The sequence below is a fragment of the Macadamia integrifolia genome, chromosome 9 (assembly GCF_013358625.1).
Source record: "Macadamia integrifolia cultivar HAES 741 chromosome 9, SCU_Mint_v3, whole genome shotgun sequence".
Classification (NCBI taxonomy): Eukaryota; Viridiplantae; Streptophyta; class Magnoliopsida; order Proteales; family Proteaceae; genus Macadamia; species Macadamia integrifolia.
Window position 1 is genome coordinate 24243749 of NC_056565.1, and position 6658 is coordinate 24250406.

Sequence of the window (6658 nt, forward strand, 5' to 3'; positions counted from 1 at the left end):
GATCCTATACCCAGAACTTAAAAACCACTTATCCTCTTCCTTGAGTTCCTTCTGTGTTCACATACGTGGAAACCCTTCTTTATAATGGAACAAGCGAAAATATGTTACTCAAACCTACAATTTTTATAGGTTTTAGGATCCTAACTCATATAATTGTAGGTCGATATTTCTACTGGGAAGAAGTTCCTTCCTTCCTATTAAGGTTATTGGTTAGTGAAAAGAAAGATAAAGGTTAGCTTCCTTCTTGAAACCACTTCCCCCTTCCCTTTAGAAGTGAAAAGAAAGGAAGCATTTACATGAGGGAAAGAGAGAACTCACAATTTTTTTTTTTGCTAAAAGATCATTTGTATTAAGAAGAAAAGAAATGGATTTTCTTCCCTCCACAACTTTCTTCTTGTTTCTGCTGTTTTCTTGACTCTAGTTTGTATATTTTTTATTCTCTTTTCCTTTTAATATAAATGTTCTTTTAGTGGAAAAAAAAGAAAAAAGAAAAGAAAAGAAAGAAAGAAAGACAGACACAGACACAGAACTGGTTCCAAATAAAACCAGAAGCTCAAACACAAGCAAGATTAGCCTCTCCCACTTTCAGCATTGCCATTAACCGGAAAAAAATCTTACTTTTAATTGATTGTCTAGAAACAAGAGAAAAATTGAGCCTCGTTTTCTAGTGTTTTCCATCCCAAAAGTACTTCAACTTTTAGGAGAAACCAAACATGGCCTCAATGAATTGTGGCCATATCAGTTCTAGAGACAGTCACTTTGCTGAACTGCTTGGCCATAAATTTAGATTTTTCGGCTGGAAAATCTAAATTTTCTTGCAAAAGACTGATCAAAGGGGCTTTCAAAACTGCATTTCAAAACTAGGAGAGAGAGTCCGGAGGTTTATGAAACAGAATACATGACATCTATTATAACTGATCACAAGAGATGATTTGGGTTACACAAAAGGCAGGGAAGAGGAATGTTGATTGAATATGGATCTATGTTAGCCAATGGCAAGATTGACATGCTAATGCCTTACAACTTAATGGAGTTGGTAAGTGGGTTTTGATACATCAATAAATTCTTGAAATATGAGTGGTGGGTTGAGTTTACAGCCATTATATGGGATTGAAGGTTTGATATAAGCAAAAGGCTTAATTTTGGTTGAAATATATAGCTTCTTTTATATTACTATTCAACTCTTGTAATGATGGATAGCTCTCGAAATTAGTTTTTTGTCCAAGGAAGTACCTCTTGAGGAAGGATAAGTCATGGTAGCACTAATTTTTCTTAAAAGCTTCTTCAATTCAGACAAAATGAGATGCAGGGCTCATATTGTTATGGGGAACCGAAGAAAGTATAACTGTATTAAAAGAAGAAAAAACTAGAGTACACGAAGAATAGAAATACTGAACTATCCCAGACAAAAGAAACATAGAACATAGATCTCATTAAATTAATCCCCACCTTCGACATTGCTATCACCAAGCGAGAGACTAGAGATCACAAATTAGTAAAACCAAAAGATATCACTTTTATTCTTCCACCCATCTTTCTTCACTTTATTAATAATAATAATAAAAAATAAATAAAAAGAAGAAAAGGAAAAGAAATTCAGAAAAACCAACTCATTTAATTATAAGCTATGTTTCCAATTAAGTATATTTTACTAACCTATCTAGCTATCGATTGTCATTTTGGACCAAGTCTCAGTCAAGAGGAGAGCTAATATTCTGCCAGGGGATGACAAAAGCTTGTGCATATCATTGACTAGCTCGATGTCCCATAGAAAATTTATGCACAATTTTCTCGTGGCCTTTTTAAATTAGTAAAACCATGGCAAATGTAACTCATTTCTTCTCATATTTAGACTTTTTGATTTGTTTTCAGTAATATATCTGCATTGTTTGAGACATATGCAAAGTCTCAACCCTTGAAGGCCCACTTACCGAGAGAAATCTGTTTTTAATGAGCAAGTGGGATATCCAAGTTTCAAGGTTGCATAGAAGTTAGCTTCGAGCCTCTTGCTGGAGGTGGTGTTGTGTTTCTTTAGCTTTGTCAGTGTGTTGGAATCCCTCCTTTTGATGTCTCCTCAGTTTTGTTCCTTTTATAAGCCGTTTGATTGGGTTTGTTGTAAATTTTCACCCTCATTCAAAAAAATTTTTTTTTATTTATTTATTTATTATTATTATTTTATTTTTTTTTGCAATAAATTGATATAATATATATAGAAAAAGAATCCTATAAGTCTGGCACAAGAAACATCCAGACTGTGCATTGTACAAAAAGACCGCACTACCCCCCCCCTTCTTGTGCTCATTATACTTCTGTGCATCCTCCCAATGGCTTGCAGGTTTGGCGTTTCCTATGCCAGACCAGTAGGGCTCTCTCACCCTATGTGTGTGTATTAATAATTGGTTTCCCAAATTTTAGATCAATTGAGATTATCTGTATTGTAATAATACTATAACAACAACAAAGCCTTATCCCAACTAAATGGGATCGACTACATGGATCCGCGATAGACAAGTTTGTAAAGTGAAAGTGAAGGAAAGAAAGGAAAAAAAAGCAACACCTCTGGGATATCTCACCTAAAAGCCATCAGCAATATGGATCTTTGCCCTCCAAACAATTCTATTTGATATCATACATAAATCTGTTTTGCGATGTGGTGTGACGTAAAAGTGATGCCGCTTGGAAGATCATAGTGTGAATTCGTAGTTGCTCTTTTTGGGATGATGCAGTTTTGATTCACCCAGTAGTCCTATAGGATGCTATTTTGTTCATATTATTTTTCTCTATGTATGTCAGAGGCTTAGTGCCTCTTGTTGGCATTTTTACCTTCCAACGTTTTTTAATGTCTTCCCTTTCCTTAGGGTTTAATATATTGCTATTCACCCTAAGAAAACTAATTATGCAGTTCATGTTAATTGTATTTGTTAAATGAAAACTCTTATTTTGAATTCTAGATTTGAACATCATCCTTTCTTCCCATTTCACACTTGTGTCTGACTTGCTAATCTCCCTAAGATGAAGTCAGGTGTTCCTGTCCCTATGGAATGTAATAGTGGTTTGTCTTCCAATTTCAAAGATGCCAACAAGAAGAGTTTTTATCAATGGAAAAGAAAAGAAAAGATTTGTACAACTGTAAAAAGGTTCACACTATGTCCTAGAATAAAGTCCTAAGAGGTTGGCTTAACATTCCAAAGATCCCAGAGGTTTTATTAGCAACATTGGGGACCCCCTTCACATGGATTCACATGTTGTGGTTAATAAACCATAATATATAATTAGTAGCAACTTGTATACAACATTCCAATGGTAAAGTTGCAATATCAATGGTTACCTTTGGTTCAATAATGACATCTTAGTATTAAAATAATCTTGACTTTATCTTAGCCAAAAGCCATTTTATTAAAATAAACTTCATCTAAAAGCAACAGCATGTTGATTAATTCTTCCCCTGATAGCATTTGCACCAGAAGTTGCAATCCTTGGCTAGGTTTAGAGTCTAAGATGCCAATTAATTAGAGTACCATGAAAGCAATACGATAAACATATATTAAGTAAATGTGCATCACCAAAACAAAATAGTAAATGTGGGCCACCCATTCACGAGATTTTTTTTTTTTTTTTAAAAAAGGCAAATTGGAGGTTAAATAAATATTATAGAGGAAAAGTATGGGGCAGTCAGAGAAATTCACAAGCATGTAAGGCGTAACTTGTCCTTGTTGAAGCCAAACTTTAATTTCTTTATGCCATTTTCGTGGAATACCCGTCATCTTTTAGTCAATGAAATTCATTTTAACTTAACTTTTAGCATGTATTGGTGTCATTAGGTTTTTTGTTCAAAGTGAGAAAGAATCTTTACATCATACAAGTGTGAAGTCTAGACTTGCAAGTGCAAAGATCAAAGAAAGAAAAGAAAATTGACCTCAATATTCAATATGAAAGTTTCAATTATTGGAATGCACGTTGTCAAAATATGGATCGGAAGATGGACAGAAATATTCTAGGTAGAAGTTTGTTTTGTACAAGAAAACACCTCATATTACATAATAAATGATTCATATTTTCCCTTTAGTTTCTATTTAGGTCCAACGTTTCATTTAAAGGGCCATTACCTAGTGTGAGTATCCTGCTTATGTAAGTGTCTTAGGAGGGTTGGGTTTGGAGTTAGTCCTAATCTTTGCCATTTTTTAGAGAAGTGGCTGCCCCTCAAGACTCAAACCCAGACATATGTCTTGGTATAGCCCGAACTTTTTACCATTAAATGACCCCCCCTTTTTTTGTGTGTGAATAAAAGAATATATTAAAACCCAAGAATTAATAGAGGGTTAAGATCAGGGATGGTCACAACAGCCAAAGACACGAACCCATGAGCACAAACTCATAAAGAGAACATATCACAACCTAGCGAAAACAATGGGCTAGGGTGATCAGGGACAATTAGATAGGAAGATCCCAAGAAGAGACAATGAATCTCTCTGTCGAAGTCTCTACAAAGATATACGATGAAAAGAGTCATCTATCAAACATCAAAGGTAATCAATAGAAGTCCAAATCTGATGAAATGTATGAGAGGAGGCAGACCACCTTCTCTTGTTTCTCTTCCACCAAATTTGATAAATCACAACCCAAAAGTAAGTCGCCCATTGGTATAACAAATTGACTTTTCATTGAAATTGGAAATGACCCACATCTATTCTCTATCAAAGGAGAGGATCCGTCTAAACGAAGGCCAACATTTATCTGAAATACTAATCCAGATCGACTTAGAGAAGTGGCAGTTGAAGAAAAAGAGCATTCTAGAAGAAACAATAGTTTGGGATTCTAATTGATCTCTGCTGAAGGAAAATTTCAATAAGAAGGGTAGCAGTGAGGGATGTCTAAACAATGAAACTGTGCATGGGAATATGACCCTTGAACCAAACCACTCAAAACTAAGGGATCTTGAGATTGAGGAGAGGCTATCTGAAGGGCTCGCTATCCACTAAACCATTGCCTCTAGGCCACTTGGGAATGCTCTGCAAACCCACCCATGCTTCTATATGAGTTGGAGAGGAAGAAGGACCAGTTATAAACTCTGCTTGTTACTACACCATATTCTTGGAGTGCGCGTTATCTTTTAGTCAATAAAATTCATTTTAACCTAATTTTTAAGCATGGATCAGTGTCATTAGATTTTCTGCTTAAGGTGAGGGTGAATCTTTACGACATACAAATGTGAAGGCAAGCCTTGCAAGTGAATCAAGGTCATGTTTCATCAATGGAGGAAAAAGATGGGATTCTCTCTAGGTTTAGGAGCTGCTAAGGAGAGATATTATTTTTCTTTTAACTTCAAAGGTCATGTTTCATCGATGGAGGACCGGTCTGAGTTTCTGCCGTTTCTATGTCAAGAAACAACAGAAACGAAACAAAAAACGTTTGACAAACTCGTTCCGTTTCTCCTGTTTTCATAAATAGAAATCAAAATTTATGGTGATTTCTGTTCCTAGAAACGGACATGACGAGACAAGTATGACTTGTTTCTCCGTTTCTGGCAACAGCTTTGGTGCCCAAAAATCGTGAGTCATTGCTGCTCCCTCTTAGACCCTCAACCCTCACAAGTCCTTTTGTTTCTACATCTCTATACCTCTGGTTATGATCGTTGTGAACAACGGGGAACTAGAGAGCCTAAGCTCTTCTGCTGCTCTTGGCTTCCCCCGCCCCAGATTCTTCCGTTACTGTCGCTTGAGGTGATTGATTGATAGTCAAGAAAATATGCCGAGTCCTTGCAAGAGTGGGCACCGACGAGGGATTGAAGAGAATGGGAGGCAGAGGAAATTGGGGAACAGGGCAGCGTCGTTTCACGGCCGAGCCCATCCCAATCTGATTGAGGCTGAGATTCACCGGTCGAAGACTATTCTAGATCTGCTTTCTACCGGAAAATTGTAGGAAATTTTTCCGGAGAGACCGGGTAGGCTAACAAAGTTGCTGTTGAATGTAACGATACAGGGGAGTTTGGGAGTTGTACAGGTGGTGATGTCACCAGAGTCGACGGTTGGGGATCTGATTATGGCGGCCGTGAGGTTATATTGATTGGAACAGGTTTGAATCAGGAGGAGAAGCTCAACGAAATGGGTTCGAGGAATTTTTTCTTGTGCCTTAAGAAGCCCATTGAAGCTGCGATGGATGGATCTATGTCTTCATCTTCGTCGTCCGTGGTAGTGGCATCGTCATCTTGTTCAAACAACGTTTGATCCAAAATGTGGAGCTGGATTTGGAGCCGTCGGATGCATTTCAAATCTAATCGACAGTGAACTTGTCTTAGAAACAAGTATTATCAAACACCTTCTTTTACGTTTCTGTCGTTTCTTGAAATAGAAATGATAGATACGTTATCAAACGGGCCCGAAAAGGTTATGAATTCTTGTTCTGTGCTGTAAACACTAGGAAATTATTGAAAATTATGCAGAAGTGCTTTACTCTTTAGAGTTTCTCTTGGCTTAAGTTGAACTTTGAAGCGAAATTCTGTCTCTTTTAGAGTTTCTCTTTGGCATTAAGATGATCATTTGGCTAGAAGGGAGCATGAATTTCAAAAAGTGTGGATCCAAAGTAGAAAATGCACCAGCCGGGAATCGAACCCGGGTCTGTACCGTGGCAGGGTACTATTCTACCACTAGACCACTGGTGC

At 37.0% G+C, this 6658-nt stretch overlaps 1 non-coding gene across 1 annotated transcript; it reads right to left on the reverse strand.

The window, feature by feature from the left end:
* Positions 1-6587: 6587 nt before the first annotated feature.
* Positions 6588-6658, reverse strand: TRNAG-GCC. Its single transcript has one exon. It is a non-coding gene; the product is annotated as a tRNA-Gly (tRNA).